The following is a 15959-nucleotide window of genomic DNA, read 5'->3' on the forward strand; positions in this document are numbered from 1 at the left end:
GTTCTGCCTTTTAATGGCTGGATGCACTTTGAGGCGTCACTCACTCTCTCTGGTTCTCAGCTCCTCCCCCTGCCTTGTCACATGAGGATAATTATGACTATATTGTAAGGTTTGGAACACAGAGATGGAAAAGCATTGTACAAAGCAGGTGCGTGGTAGCTATTATACTTACTTCATTCTCACTGGAGATGGTGGAACATAGGTTATTATAAGACTTGTCAGTTTCTAATAATAGTGGTTTGTGAATCCTTTCCGGTCCACTTTCTCCTTGAACCAAGCAGGCAATTGGGGCAGAGTTGATAAGCGCTCATTTCACAGGTGAGCTAACTGAGATTCAGAGAGATCAGCAACTTGTCTGAAATAGCCTTCCTAACTGCCAGTGTGAGGATTCCAGGTGCTGCTGGCTGCTTTAACTATGAGTCAGGGCAATTTCTTAAGTGGTTCCTCGACCATCCTTTCTGGTCAAACAACAGCCCAGTCATGTCTTTCCACTCCTTAGAGTGGTCTATGGCTCTTAAAATTTGGACCAAAGTTTTGTCTTCCTTTGGTTGGAAAATCAGCTTTGGAAAGAGTGAGGACTCACTCATGCACAACATTTACAGAGGATTGAAGGAAAAGAGGTTTGTCACCCTACTCGAGGAAGACCAGGCCCCTCCTCTACATCAAGAGGGCCTTATGCTGAGAAGTAGGGTGACAAGGAGCTGTCAGGACACTTTCATGTCCAGGAAGCCAGGACCTTGGAGAACCCATCAGTGAAAACGTGAAAACCTTCAGTTCTTTCTAAAGGTGAATTCTCTCTGCTTTTAAAAATGGAGCCAAAAATAGCCATTCTAAGGCGTGGTTAACTTTCCAGGTCATTGGCAAGCACCAGAGATCTCTGCTTTCTTTAGAAAATTTCCCAGGAACAAGATTTCCGAGTGAAACAATGTATGTCTTGTCTTTTCCAGGTCAGTTTCCCAAACCTGTTCCCATTGTCTCAATCTCACGGGGTTACCTTTATTTAGAATATGCCCCACTTTTCTTAATATGAAAGGTTTTTAAAATTTTACTGAAAAATTTGGAAATATTTAAAGTCAGAGTCTTTGAATTTCTTGACTTGAAACTGATAAAAAGTACCAAGGAAAAGAAATACATTTGGAAAATGTAGTTTAAGCCTTCAAGTCTGGCTTCTGACCAACTGCATGTTAACAGAGAGAAGCTCTAGTGTGGAAAGTTCCAGTCCCCAGATCCTGGACTCTACTGGGGGCTTCGCAGCCCAGCCCCGAGGACACATGCTATAGAAATCAGGTTTCTCACTGTCCACGGTCTATTTTTTAGGTACCAGTCATTTCTCTGGCTGCTTTTATTTTCCTCTTTTTGTTTTTCCTTTGCATTCTTGCTCACCAGCCTTAATTAATTCATTTTGTAAACAGGGAATGCTTCTGGACATTTCTGAGTCAATTTTGTATCTATCTACGAAATCAGCCCTCTCATTCGGGTTTTTAGCTGCTGCCCCAGTCAGTGTGTCACCCCCACACACTCCTAGTTTGTGATTGTGCAGAAGTGTGTGTATCCTTATGTGCCTGCAGCAGTATTTTTGTTTCGTTTTGTTTAAACCGGAAGGGATAAAACAAAACAAAACAAAAAAATAAATGCAAATAGATGTTAATTATTATCACAATGCAGGCCCGTTGTTCTTGCCAGTTCTCCACTTTGTGAGAGGGCCCTACCTACAGTCCTTTAATCTAATCTAACCCCTTTCAATTCTTTATTCTCGTCAGGTGCCAGAGTGATTTTGCATATATTATTTAATTTGATCTTTACAATAATTTATTTCACAGATTAATCAGGACTTGAAGCCATGGTCTTCCCTCCGTTTGTTAATTATATTTTTATTGGGCATCTTCTACTTACCAGACACTTCTCTGGGTACTGGGGATTGGTCGCTAACCTGATTTTACATGAGTTTATAACCTCGACAGACGATGATCAAACAAGCAAAACGTAAACGCGGGGTGTGCGCACGCATGCACAAGCACATGAAGGTGTAGGTGCGCGCATGCGTGTAAGCCTGCGCGTGCGCGCATGGTGTGTGCATACGTAAGGGCAAGTAGAGGCACGTGCTCTGAAGAACAACAGAGAACAACGGAGAGTCCGAGACCGTGGGTAAGTGGAGGCACCTTTGGACGGCTGGTTGAGGAAAGCTCCTCTGGGAGGGGACGTGGGAGCAGAAGAGAGGGGAGCCGCGAGCAGGCTGCCCAGGGGGAAGGCGCGAGCCTCCATGCTCCAGACCTGGGGGACTCCACCAGCGGAGGGCTGTGTCCGCCTCCCCCTTCTTCCGCGCTCAGAATGCACCTCCCAGTGAAACATGTGGACGGGATCTCACCTGCACTGGAAGGTCTACAGGGCAGAGACTCCGTCTGAACGACCCGGAGGCAGCCCAGCGAGAGAGCTTCAACAGGCGACAGGCGGCCGAGGGACCTGGGTTCGGGGCTGGTCTGACGCAGCCTGGCAGTGCGACCTCGATCAGGACTCCTCCCTCCCCTCTTGGCCCTCATATTCCTCATTTGTGGGGGGAAGGATCAGACTCACTGGTCTCCCCTGGTCCCTCTTTGGCTCTCAAATTTTTAAATTTGCTGAGGCTCGTAGAGGATTTTCTTTTACCAGGATAGGCCTTGGCACAGCCCTCAGGTTTGAGAAGTTTGATGACTGACTGCCTGCGGAGGAGGGTTTGATGGGCGTGACTCTGGACAAGTCCGGGCTTATCTTTCTCCCAGGACTTCACTGCCTCCAAACGTCCCTTCTTTGGCTAAAATACTCCACCCCGTGGATAAAGCGGAGCACAGCATCTTTCTTTCTTTGATCCGGTTCTTCCCTCCCACTGGGCTGGGCCAGTGGCCCCGGGAAGTCAGCCTGCTGGCCTGATAGTCCCAGAAGCGCTTGTGTCTAGGGCCTGGTGCTCCCCGCTCTCAGGCTTCCTCTGGTGGATTGGAACAGGCCTGAATTCAGGCCGTCCCAGGAGCCTTCTGCCCAGCACCAGGAAACTCCTACTAAACAGCACCGAGCAGAAAAAGACCAGTGCTGGTTGAAAAAGAGCCCCAAAGTTTACCAGTAATAAGACCAAGTTGTAACTAATGACACGTCGTCAGGGAAGCGCCCAGTGTAGACCCCTGGCTGACTCACTGACCTTACACAATAGTTCTCCTTGGAAACATTTCTACCCTGGGGATTTGTTTCCCCCAGGTAGAATGAGCCTTAAAGTAGCCGTATAGTAGCAGATTATTGTTAACAGTAATCCTCAAAATCAGCCTGGCCTGTCACAGTTCTCACTAAATAGTCATTAAGTAAATTGGAAGCACTTAATTTGTGCTAGGCCTTATTTTAAAGTACTATACAGGGGCACCTGGGTGGCTCGGTTGGTTAAGTGCCCAACTCTTGATTTCAGCTCGGGTCATGATCTCATGGTTTGTGAGTTTGAGCCCCACATCAGGCTCTGTGTTGACAGTGCAGAGCCTGCTTGAGGTTCCCTCTCCCTCTCTCTCTGTTCCCTGCTTGTGCTCTTTCTCTCTCTAAATAAATAAGTAAACTTTAGAAAATTAAAAGAAAAAGTACTTTACAAATTTAACTCATTTAGTCTGAATGCTATGAAGTTGGTAATTTTAGTATCCCCGTTGAACAGATGGGTAAACTGAGGCACTGGGAGGTTAACTACAGGTGTAATTATCCCCATTTGACAAGGGGGGTAACTGAGAATCAGAGAATGAGTGATCCTCGAAAGTTTATTCAGCCATTAAAAGGCAGATTGGACAGAAACTCTCATCTGTCCAGCTTTCTAGACCCTGTGCCAGTTGTTTACGAGAATGTATGGAATCACGTATTATCTGTTCTTTATTTTTTTAATCTGGCTTCTGCCACTCAGCATAATTATTTTTTTAGACTTGGTCATGTTGTTGCATATATTAATACCTCTCATTTTCATTGCCAACTAGAGTTATATTGTATCAGTATACACAGTGTGTTTATCCATTCCATATTGGTAGACATTTGGGTTTTTTTCATACATAAACCCTTAAATTTAGGTCTGTGATTTGAGTTAATTTTTTAATAAGTAATGGTGTGAAGTATAGATCAAATTTGTGGTGTTTTGTGTGTATGTGTATGCGTAAGGATATCCGATTGGTTTTGCACCACTTAAAAAGTCTGTCCTCCACTGAATTACCTTTGCACCTTGTCAGAAATCAGTTTTATGTATACCTATAAGTCTATTACTGGGCTCTGTTTTGTACCTTTGATCTGTTTATCTTTTTAAAATATCGATACCACATAGACTTGATAATTGTAGCTTGGAGTGTTTTGAAATCAGAGTAGTTACCTTCCAACCTCCTCTTTCAAGTTGTTTTGTCTTTTCTAAGTTCTTTTCATTTCCATGTGAACTTTAGAATGAGCTCATCAAGTTAAAAAAGCTCATCAGGATTTTGATTGTGTCAAATGTATAAATCAATTTGGGGAGAACTGACATCCTTACAATACTGAGTTTTCTGGAACATGAATGAGCAAGGTAGATCTCTCCATAGATTTAGGTCTTCAATAATCTTTCAGCAGTGTTTTGTAAATTTCAGTATATTGTCAGATTTATTTGCAACTATTTCATGTTTTTGATGATTAAAATGATAAGCTTTTAAAATTTTGATTTCCATTTTTTGTTGATAGTATATAGAGATATACTTGGCTTTTGTATATTGGGCTTGTATCCTATAAACTTGCTAAACTCAATTTTGAGTTTCTGGAAGCTTTTTTTATGGACTCCACTGCATCTTCTGCATAGTCATGTCATCTGTAAATAGAGATCATTTCATTTCTTTATTTGAAATTTTGATGCCTTCTGTTTCTTTTGCTTGCTTCATTGCACTGGCTGGAACCTTCAGTACCATGTTGATAGACATGGTGAGAGTAGATATCCTTGCCTTGTCTCTGATCATCTGAGAAGAGAATTCAGTCTTTCAGTATTAAATATGACAGTAGCTATAGATTTTTTTTATAGATGCCCTTTATCAGGTTGAGGACGTTCATTTTTTTTTTTTTTAGTTGTCTGAGAATTTTCATCAGAAATGGATATTGAATTTACTTTTGGGGATAGGTGTTGAAAATACTTTTTCTGCATCTATTGAGTTGACCATATGGTTTTTCTTATTTACTTTGTTGATTTGGTGAATTACCAAATTGATTTTCAAAGTTAAATCGACTTTGGATTTGTAAGATAAACCCCATTTAGTCATGATATACTGTCCTTTTTATAAATTTTGGATTAAATGTACTAGAATTTTGTTTAAAATTCTTGCACCTTTGTTCATGAAGGATATTGGGCTGCACTGCTTTGTGAACATCCAGATTGCACATCTGTATTTTCCTTCTGCCCAAAGGACTCCCTTTGCCATTTCTGTGGTATCAGTTTGTTAACAATTGTTTTAGCTTTTGCCTGTCTCTAAATGTTTTCATTTTGCTTTTGTTTTTGAAAGATATTTTCATTGGATAAAAGTTCTAGGCTGTCAGTTCTTTGTTTTTGTTTATTGGTTTTGGTTTTTTTTTAGTACCTCAGAGTTAGTCTGCTGTCATCTTGCTTGCATTGTGCCCTACAAGCAATTGCTGTCATCCTTGTCTTTGTTCCGTTGTACATAATTTTCTATTTTACCTCGGGCTGTTCTTAAGATGGTCTTTTCATCCTTAGTGTTACGCCATTTGGTTCTGACTTGCCTTGATTTAGTGACTTGGTGATTTAGTTTTCTTCATGTTCCTGGTGCTTGCAGTTTGTTGAGCTCTTTGGAACTTTGAATTTATATTTTTCATCTAATTTGTTACATATTAAGCCACTATTTCTTCAAATATTTTTCTGCCTCCTCCCCTCTGAAGAACTCCACCCATACAAATAGAGTCACTTGGGTTGCCTCACAGCTCACTGATGCTCTTTCCATTTTCTAAACTTCTTTTTTCTGTTTCCTTTTGGATAGTTCTATTGCTGTGTCTTGAAGTTCACCAGTCTTTTCTTCTCCAAGATACAGGATTTGTTAATCCCAGCCAGTGTATTTTTCATCTCAGATATTAATAGCTTTCATTTCCTAAAAGTCTGCCTTCACTCTTTTTATGTCTTCCTTGAATTACTTTTTTGAATACATGGAATACAATTATAATAATTATCTTAATGTCCTTGTCTGCTAAGTCTAACATCTGTGTCATATCTGGGTCAGTTTCAATTTTCATCATTATGGGTCTTATTTTCTGCTTCTTTGAAAAAGCCAAATATTTGACCTGATGCCAGACTTTGTGAATTTTATCTAATTGGGTGCTGTGATAAGTCTTCTTGAACTTTGTTCTGTGATGAAGTTAATTTTTGGGGGGGGGATCGTTTAGTCTCCGTTATAGTCTCAGTGTTAAGGTATTTTTTTGGCAGGACCAGAGCAACACTTGACCTGAGACTAATTATTCTCCACTGCTAAGGCAGGATTCTTCTGAGCAGTCTACCCAGTGTCTCACCATTATGAGGTTTTTCAGTTTGGCTAGTGGAAACTGGCCTTCTTAGGCCATACGAGCACTAGGTGCTGTTCCTCCTAGTCTCATGTGTTCTTTTGCCTAGTCTCATGTGTTCTCCTTCTATACATGCACTCCTCAGTATTCTGCTCAGGACTTGAGAAGGGCCCTCAGGACTTGACCTTCATGGTTCTCTCTCTGTGCAGCTCTCTTCTCTGCTGCAGTGGCCTGTGAACTGTGGCCTTCTTGCCGACCTGGACCCTCAGCTCCTCCTCCTCAGTGCAGAGGCCCTGCTCTGGTTATCCTTCCCTGTGCCACCACCTAAAAGCTCTCTCTGCAGGCAGTATATTGGGGCAGTTGTAAGGCTTACATCATTGGTTTCCTTTCTCGGGGATCACACTCTTTCATCGCCTAATGTGTAATTTCTCAAAAACTATTATTTCCGGTGTTTTTATGGATTGTTTGCTGTTGTTTCAGGTACAAGTGTAAACTGGTCTTTGTTACTCCATTTTGGCAGGAAGCAAAAGTCTTGGAAAATTGAAATTAAGCTATGGGCTGTACAAACAAAATAGACAAAAACTGTTTTTATGATGTGATGTTGATCATTCTCATAGTTTGCAGTTAGCTCATTTAGTTTTTATATTTTTTTTAGTTTGTTTCTAAATAGGAGAGCTAAAGCTAAGATTATGTTAGGATGCAAATAAGAAAAACCCAGTGCAAGCTGGTTTAGCTTGTTTTACTGAAGTGGGGAGGGTTGTAGGGTTGGTATGATTCGTCTGCTTGACAGTGTCATCAGGATCTCTTCTGTTTCCATCTCTCTGTTCTACCTTCTCGTGTCTTCAACCATATTCTTATGGGCTGTGCCTGGTTGTTAAGAGATGACTGCCAACAACTCCTGGGCTCCATGTTTTCTCTTCCACTTCCAGGAGGACAGTGTGAGTTCTTTCCCCCCAGAAACCACCAGGAACCATCTTCTCCAATTTCTGAAGTTAAAATTAGGTCATGTCCCCACTTCTGAAAACCAGAGTCCAGGGGATGCACTTATACTGAATCACTGAGGCTCTGGTGGGATCAGCTTCCCCCAAAGCCCTGGACTGCCAGGAAGGCGTCATTGTCCAAAGTCAGAGAGGAATGGGGGGAAGCAATCACAGTGTCCACCTGGGTGAGTGCGTCAGGCTGTTTGTAAGCTCTTTGGGACAAGTAATACAACATAGTAGTCTCTTTAATCCTAATAAATGAACAGTTAAATTCACTATGATAGTATATTTTGGACTCTGACTTTAGAAACGTTGGCTGTATCTGGATATGTGAATTGGGATTTGGGTTGAATAAAGTGAACTCATGGATTTATGAAGATACATTTGTAGAATTAGTTAACATTCATATGCTTCCTCTTGTGTCTTAGCACCAGTGTTCCTTGTATTTTTTGTCTTTGCACAATAATGTGTTGTAGGCACAGGTTAGAAAACATGATGACTAAGAGTAAAGATAATTGAAAGCTCTGCAGTAGCCCAGACTGCTGTGGCAGCTGAGTGATAATCTGAGTGCCTGAGTCAGGAGCTGGCCTGTCTGACCCCACTAAGGGCCATGTGTACTCCTATTTAATTGGAGGCTCTCAAGCAGTTTTATTTTAAGTGGCAAGATATTTAAGTTATTATTTTGGGTACTTATAAAAAAAAAGGAATCTTTGTGCTGTTAATGTCATGAACACTTGAACACGTGGAACACTGTCACAACCCGCCCCTCCCCCCTCCCCCCCAGCTGACAAGTGCTAGAATAGATCATCTTTAGGGCTCACCATTTGTCAAACACTGTTCTGAGTGCGTCACATACAACAACAAATATATATCCTCAGATACCTCATGAAGTAGTCCCTGTGATTATCCATAGTTCACAGATAAAGAAACTGAGGCACAAAGAGATGAAATTCCCTTGCCCAATGCTACACAGTAGTAAGCGATGAAGCTAGAATCTGAACAGCTGGGATTGATGCTCTGGACGGTGTGTAATTAACCACTACACTCTGTTAAGGGCTTGGGGCAAATTTTTATATAAGTAATGGCTTTTTGCTTCACAGGTATCAGTAAACCGACATAAATATGGGATTTTGAGCAGACATCCCTGTATTTCACACTGAGCTCTGAAGTCAGGAAATGTTATTGCTAGTGCTGTCAGTTTTTCTAAGGTGTAAGTCCAGAAGGCCAGATCAGTGGTTCTCAACCAAAGGCAATCTGACAACCCAGGAGCTGTTTGGCAGTGCCTGAATACCTTTTCAGTTGTCTCAAGTCACAGGGAGGGGATTGGCGTGTACTGGCACCTAGTGGACAGAAGCCAGTGATACATGAAACTTTCTACAATGCTCAAGACAGGTCCCCACAACAAGGAATTGTCTGTTCCCAAAATGTCACTAGGGCTAAGGTTGAGAAAACCCGGGCTAGACCAAAAGATTCCTGCTGATGTGCTGATCGAGACTCCCTCCATCTGGACATTACCCAGCATTGTGGTCTTTGTGACTTAAATAGCAATGGTCTTCATCTTGCTCACAGAATCTGAAGAGTATGTGAAGAACCTGAAGAATTGGTTCCTTGTTTGGTATGTGAGCACTGGCTTTGCCTCTGTCTCTAGCCTCACGGCTTGTTGTACAGCTTGTTGCTCTTTATAGCTCTGTCTCCTTGCCTGACAGGCTGCAGGATAAGTTTAGACTGGGAAAGACACCCTGTCCTTAACTGTTCCAAGACAAGCCCCCCCAGCCTGCCTGGTTCTTTTACCTTTCCTGTGGCCCTTTGATTAGCCCTTCTGCCTGTCCTATTTGCTGGGTCCTTTGGTGGTAGCCACCCATTCTCTGAAACTCCCCTGATTATCCCCATTCAGGACACAACCAGCCTGCTAGAGCGAGATGCTGAGTGTGTGTGAGATGTTGTCCTGTGGAAAGTTCTCAAGTGCTGAGGAGGGTGTGGACACATGACCAAAGAGGAACACGGGGCAGAGCCGTCTGCTGTTGTTGCGGTGGCACCCTGGGACTTGTGGGCTCTCAAGAGCAGGAATGACATCCTCTAGATCATCATCTCAGCAGTGTTCTGGGAATAGGCACTGTACCTTGCAGTGTATGGTCTGGACTTGTAGCATCCAAAAACATTCCTCTGCCACTCCTTCCGAACGTAAAGGGACTGCTAATCCTTCCTCTGACTCATGACTAAAACCAGCTTCCAAAGCGGTGAGGTTCTAAAACTTGAAGGAGGGGCCTCATGGCCACAAATACCTCTTCCATCTGTTTGCTGCTCCAACAAATTCCTGCCCATTCAGTGATCATTATCACTCAATCCCATTTTATAGGTGATCGTTCTTACACTCAGAGAAGTTAAGTGACTTTCCTGTGGTGACACAACTAATAAGCTGGATGGTCCACATCTATGTATTTCAAACTCCCTACTCTGTGGTAGGTTGTTCTAAGAAATTCCATGGCCTTATTAAGTACTGGGAAGGACCAGTCAAATTATTTAAGGGTCTAAATGACAAGAGTAGGTCCCAGTAAAAAACTCAAATGGAGCTTCTAGACATGAAAAATAAAATGTCTGAAATAAAAAATATACTGGATGGGATTAAAAGCAGATTAGTCATTGAAAAAGACAGTAAAAAATCAGGAATTAGAATAAGGGGAGGGATGAGTAGGCAGAGCAGAGGATCTTTAGGGCCGTGAAAATACTCTGTATGCTGTTATAATGATGGATACGTGTTATTGTACACTTGTCCAAACCCACAGACTGGGCCACACCAAGAGTGAACCCTAATATAAACTGTGGACTTGAGGTGACTGGGGGTGTCAGTGTAGCTTTGTTACTTATAACAAATGTACCACTCTAGTGGAGAGTGTTGATAACTGGAGAAGTTATGCATGTGCAGGGGGGAAGGGGGGGGATGTGGAAGTTATCTGTACCTTCCCTTCAATTTTGCTGCGAAGCTCAAACTGTTCTAAAAAATAAAGACTTTTAAAAAATACAGCGCTAGAAAACCTCTTTGATCTTGGCCACAGCAACTTCTTACTCAACACCTCTCCAGAGGCAAGGGAAGCAAAAGCAAAAATGAACTACTGGGACCTCATCAAAATAAAAAGCTTCTGCATGGCGAAGGAAACAATTAGCAAAACAAAGGCAGCCAACAGAATGGGAGAAGATATTTGCAAATGACATATCAGATAAAGGGTTAGTATCCAAAATCTATAAAGAACTTATCAAACTCAACACCCAAAAAACAAATAATCCAGTGAAGAAATGGGCGAAAGACATGAATAGACACTTCTCCAAAGAAGACATCCAGATGGCTAAGAGACACATGCAGACATGCTCAACATCACTCATCATCAGGGAAATACAAATCAAAACCACAATGAGATACCACCTCACACCTGTCAGAATGACAAAAATTAACAACTCAGGCAACAACAGATGTTGACAAGGATGCAGAGAAAGAGGATCTCTTTTGCGCTGCTGGTGGGAAAGCAAACTGGTGTGGCCACTGTGGAACACAGTGTGAAGGTTCCTCAAAAAATTAAAAATAGAACTACCCTACGACCTAGCAATTGCACTACTATTTATCCGAAGGGTACATGAGTGCTGGTCCAAAGGGGCACATGCACCCCAATGTTTATAGCAGCACTATCAACAATAGCCAAAGTATGGAAAGAGCCCAAATGTCCATCGATGGATGAATGGATAAAGAAAATGTGGTATATATATACATACAATGGAATATTATTTGGCAATCAAAATGAATGAAATCTTGCCATTTGCAACTATGTGGATGGAACTGGAGGGTATTATGCTAAGTGAAATTAGTCAGAGAAAGACAAAAATCATACGACTTCACTCATATGAGGACTTTAAGAGACAAAAGAGATGAACATAAGGGAAGGGAAACATAACATAAAAACAGGGAGGGGGACAAAACAGAAGAGGCTCATACATATGGAGAACAATCTGAGGGTTACAGGAGGGGTTGTGGGAGGGGGGATGGGCTAAATGGGTAAGGGGCACTAAGGAATCGACTCCTGAAATCATTGTTGCATTATGCAAACTAATTTGGATGTAAATTTTAAAAAATAAAAAATAAAACAAGTTTAAAAAATGCAAAAAAAAATACAGTGCTAGAAAAAATTGGATATTTATAAGGGAAAATGGACCTCAAACCTCACTTCATACCATACACAAAAATTAAATAGACTTAAACATAAGAGCTAAAAAATAATAATAGTTTTAGTTGTGTGGGGGAAAATATTTGTGTCTTTGGGTTGGGCAAAGATACTATTAAGAAAATAAGAGCCACAGACTGGGAGAACATTTTTATAAACCCTATATCTGATAAATAACTTGCATTCAGAATATATAAATAACGCTGACAACTCAATAATAACTCCACAATAACAACCCAGTTGACAATTGAGCACAAGATTTGAATTGGCACTTCACCGAAGACAGATGAATGGCAAATAAGCACATGAGAAGGTTCTTAACATCAGTAGTTGTTAGAAAAGTGCTTATCAAGATCAGAGTAAGAGATCACTACACCACCTGCTAGAATGTCTAAAATTAGAAAGACTGATCACACTAAGTGTTCAAGAGCAAATGGAACAACTGGAATTCTATATTCCTGATATGCATGCAAAATCGTAAGTGCACTTAGGAAAACCTTTATGTGGTTCCTTTTAAAAAATGTACACTCACCATAGAACACAACAGTCTCCTAGATATTTATCCAAGACAGGTGAAAACTTACGTCCACACAGAGACCTGTATACAAATGTTTACAGCAACTTTATGCATAATAGTCAAAAACTAGAAACCAAAATTACGAATGAATGAAAATTTGTGGTGTTATTCACGTGATGTATACTATGTTTCATCAGTAAAAAATAACAAACTACTGATGGATGCAATAACATGAATACATCTCAAAAGCATTATGCTTAGCAAAAGAAGCCAGATACAAGGCTACTTACTGTATGATTCTATTTAAATGAAATTCTAGAAAAGTCAAAACCGTAGCTGTTAGTTTTCTAAGAATTTTATGAGATGATTATTAAACACTGCCAATATTAAAATAATATAAACTTACAATTAAATTACATTAAACACAACGTTAGTAAATACTCATAACTCGTAAACTTTCTGGGGCTCCTGAGTGACTCAATCGGTTAAGCGTCCAACTCTTGATATTGGCTCAGGTCACAATCTCACGGTTGTGGGATCAAGGCCCACATCGGGCTGTGTGCTGACAACTCATGGCCTGCTTAGGATTCTTTCTCCCCCTGTTTCTGCCCCTCCCCTGCTTGCATTCACTGTCTCTCTCAAAATAAATAAAAAATTTATATATTAAAATTCATAAAGTTTCTAATTATTTTACTACAGTTTATTAACATATATGTTCTTGAGATTAGATCTGTTGTATTTGTATGGTGGGAATGCTATGGGAATTCTATGTAATGTTGCTGTATTGCACACCTCTTTCCAGCTCTGCATTCAGTGACTGTCATGCTGAGAGCAGGAAATTGACCATGGTGGGAGTAATTACACCATGGAAATTGACAAATGAAAAATCAGGGTTTTGTCTGATTCTTCGTTTTTCAAGGGAGCAGTTTTAAAACATTTTCCAACACACCACTGAAGGTACAGACAGGAGACCCTTTCTCCTGGAAAGGAAACAATGTACAGGTTGGAAGAAGAGGCCTTTCTGGGGAGTTTGAATTTGAACTATCCCTTGAAGAATGGTGAGATCGTAGACCAGCTGAGAAGGAAGGAAAGGGCATGTTAGGCAAGGGAGACAAAACAAAAGGCAAGAGACAGCCTAGTTTGGCTGGAGTGGAGGCTGTGTGCAGCCTTAATGAGCAGTAATGCTTAAACACACAACGGACCCACACTGAGGAAGGTTCAGAATGGCAGATACAGTGGACATCTGCTGTTTTTCTTTTCCTTTCTTCTTTTCTTCCCTTTTCGTAACAGCCACATTGGAGCCAGCCATGTGGCTCCGGTGGATTCCACCCATCACAGAGGATACCCTGCTTTTGTCCTGAGCAGTAGATCCCAGGGAGGGATGCCCAGCCTAGGATGGTCCAAGCAGAGTCCTCCCTTTGATGTCTTTTAATGGACATGGTATGTCAGTGGGTATTTTACTCTTGTCTAATTACTAAGCTTGAAGAATGACTGTCCAGAACTGATGCTGCTTACTTCAGGAGGTGATAATGGGATCAACACATAACAGAAGCAGAGATAGAAGGAAGAGAGAGAAGTTTTGAAAGTTGCTTTTAGATCAGCTCCTCCTGTCCTTGAGGTTGGATGTGTGAACCAATAAATTCTCCTTTTTTTGCCTAACATGGATGAAAATTTGTTTTTTGTCCCTTGCAAAGAGACATTGGTGAACAGTACCCCGTGATCAGGATTTTATTATCATGTATTCTTTTTTTTTTTTTTTTTTTAGTTTATTTATTTATTTGAGAGAGACAGAGACAGCACAAGTTGGGAAGGTGCAGAGAAAGAGGGAGAGAGAGAGAATTCAAGCAGGCTCCTCACTGTCAGTGCAGAGCCCGACGTGGGGCTTGATCTCACCAACCATGAAATCATGGCCAGAGCCAAAACCAAGAGTCAGACGCTTAACCTACTGAGCCACCCAGGTGTCCCTGTCGTGTATTCTTTATTCCTGAAGACCTGAATTTATGTGTATAAGAGCAAAAAGGAAGGGCCCAAACCTTTCACGGACAGGTGTCCTACTGCTGGGAGAGGCTTAATTCCCACCTTTTATGCAGTCTTAGAGGGCATTCTTGCAAATGAGGTGATCTCTCCAGCTTGGAACAGGAGGGACCTTTGAGGTCATCTAGGGCAGAGGTTTGTTTTAGTTTGCAGACTGTGTCTTTTCAGCTGTTGGCTTCCACAGTGCCTCATGGATTGTTAAGGACCCTATAGAAAAGTTCTAGGCTCCCTGCTCCAATGAGAGAAGCTTTGCTTTTTTTTTTTTTTTTTTTTTAAGTTTATTTATTTTGTGGTGAGGAGGGGCAGAGACAGAGGGAGGGAAAGAATCTGCACTGTCGGCCCAGAGCCCGCCACGGGGCTCCATCTCCTGAACCGTGAGATCATGACCTGAGCTGAAATCAAGAGTTGGACACGTAGCCAATTGAACCACCCAGGTGCCCAGCAGCTTTGCTTTTTTCTATTGGGTTCATCTTTAGACTTTATTTGACAAAAGGCTTCCACAGCTTAAAAGACAGGAAAACAAAGCAAGGGGATCGAATCCAGTTCTCTAATGCCCTTATGGGAAAAGTGAGGGTGATGGCCTATCTGAGACATACAGCCATCCAAGTGGCAGGCCCAGCATTGGGGCCCACAGGCTCTGGCTCCTAGGGGGACACTGTCCTGCCTGACTTGCTGGGTCTCTTAGACTTTGTTTCCACATTACCCCACGTGAATTCTTCTAGAGCCAGTACCCTGAGGTCAGTGTGCAAAACACCAAGGTTCACATCTGCCCCCTATTTCTAAGAAATGTGTGATTGCCTAGGAATACAAAGTCTGTGAGGGAAGACAGGGTTAGAATGCATTCCCATTGAATGCAGTGCGCTGCTTTACAGCATCTTCCATTTCTGAGCACTTCACAACAAAAATGATAAATCACAAATTAGAATCATACCTTGTACAGAAACCACATATGCAGTCTAAAATAGACCAAGACATTGAAGGTAGGTGGTCCTCTGGTCACCTTCTGCACACAGCTGGAACCCTCCCTGCCCTCTCTCATCAGTAGTCCCTTCACTCCTTCTCTAGCACCTTCAGGAGCAGGAAGTGCAGTACATCAGAAACAGCCGTTTCATTGGCAGACAACTCAGGTTATAAGTGCTTTGTAAGCAGATAAAGGTTAAATGAATTTAGTGAGGTTAAATCAGTTGAGATTGAGCCTGAATCCGCTTCTAAATAATGTTTCCCCTTTTCCCTGATTTGACTGGAAACCATATGCAGCCAGTCCTGACCCCACCAAAGCCTGACAAAAGGTTATCCCGTACTTTGACGTTTTGATACACCTAAAGTAGCAATTTCATTCCCTTCATTTCCTAGAAGGAACAGAACGAGGTTTCCAAATCCTTTGCTACTCAGAGTGTGTTTGATGGACTAGCAGGTCAAAACCTGGGAACTTGTTTAAAATGCAGACTCCACTCACCCCAGGCCCAGTAAATCAGAATCCATATTTTAACAAAACCCCTAGGTGATTCCTCAGCCCCTTAAAGTTTGAGGAACGCTCTTGCAAGTTGCAACCACTGGCTATAAGGAAGAATGAGGAGAGGTTCTGGCTACCCTCTGTGACACAGAGGTTGACCTGCGTTTTGAGTGTTAGTGACAGATCCTGACCGTCTCCAGCACTCCCTCTCAGGGACCAATGTGGGAGTGTTTATCAGTTTCCAGAGTTTCACTTTCTAAAATAAAAGT

At 41.8% G+C, this 15959-nt stretch overlaps 1 long non-coding RNA gene across 1 annotated transcript in view; it reads left to right on the forward strand.

Moving 5' to 3' along the window:
* Window positions 1–2119: 2119 nt before the first annotated feature.
* LOC122240749 overlaps window positions 2120–15959 on the forward strand; it is a 108979-nt gene continuing 95139 nt past the window's right edge. Inside the window, exon 1 of the long non-coding RNA XR_006220484.1 lies at window positions 2120–2145. This is a non-coding gene — a long non-coding RNA (uncharacterized LOC122240749). The remainder of the gene's footprint in view (window positions 2146–15959) is intronic.

Source organism: Panthera tigris, chromosome C1 (genome assembly GCF_018350195.1).
Source record: "Panthera tigris isolate Pti1 chromosome C1, P.tigris_Pti1_mat1.1, whole genome shotgun sequence".
Taxonomy (NCBI): domain Eukaryota; kingdom Metazoa; phylum Chordata; class Mammalia; order Carnivora; family Felidae; genus Panthera; species Panthera tigris.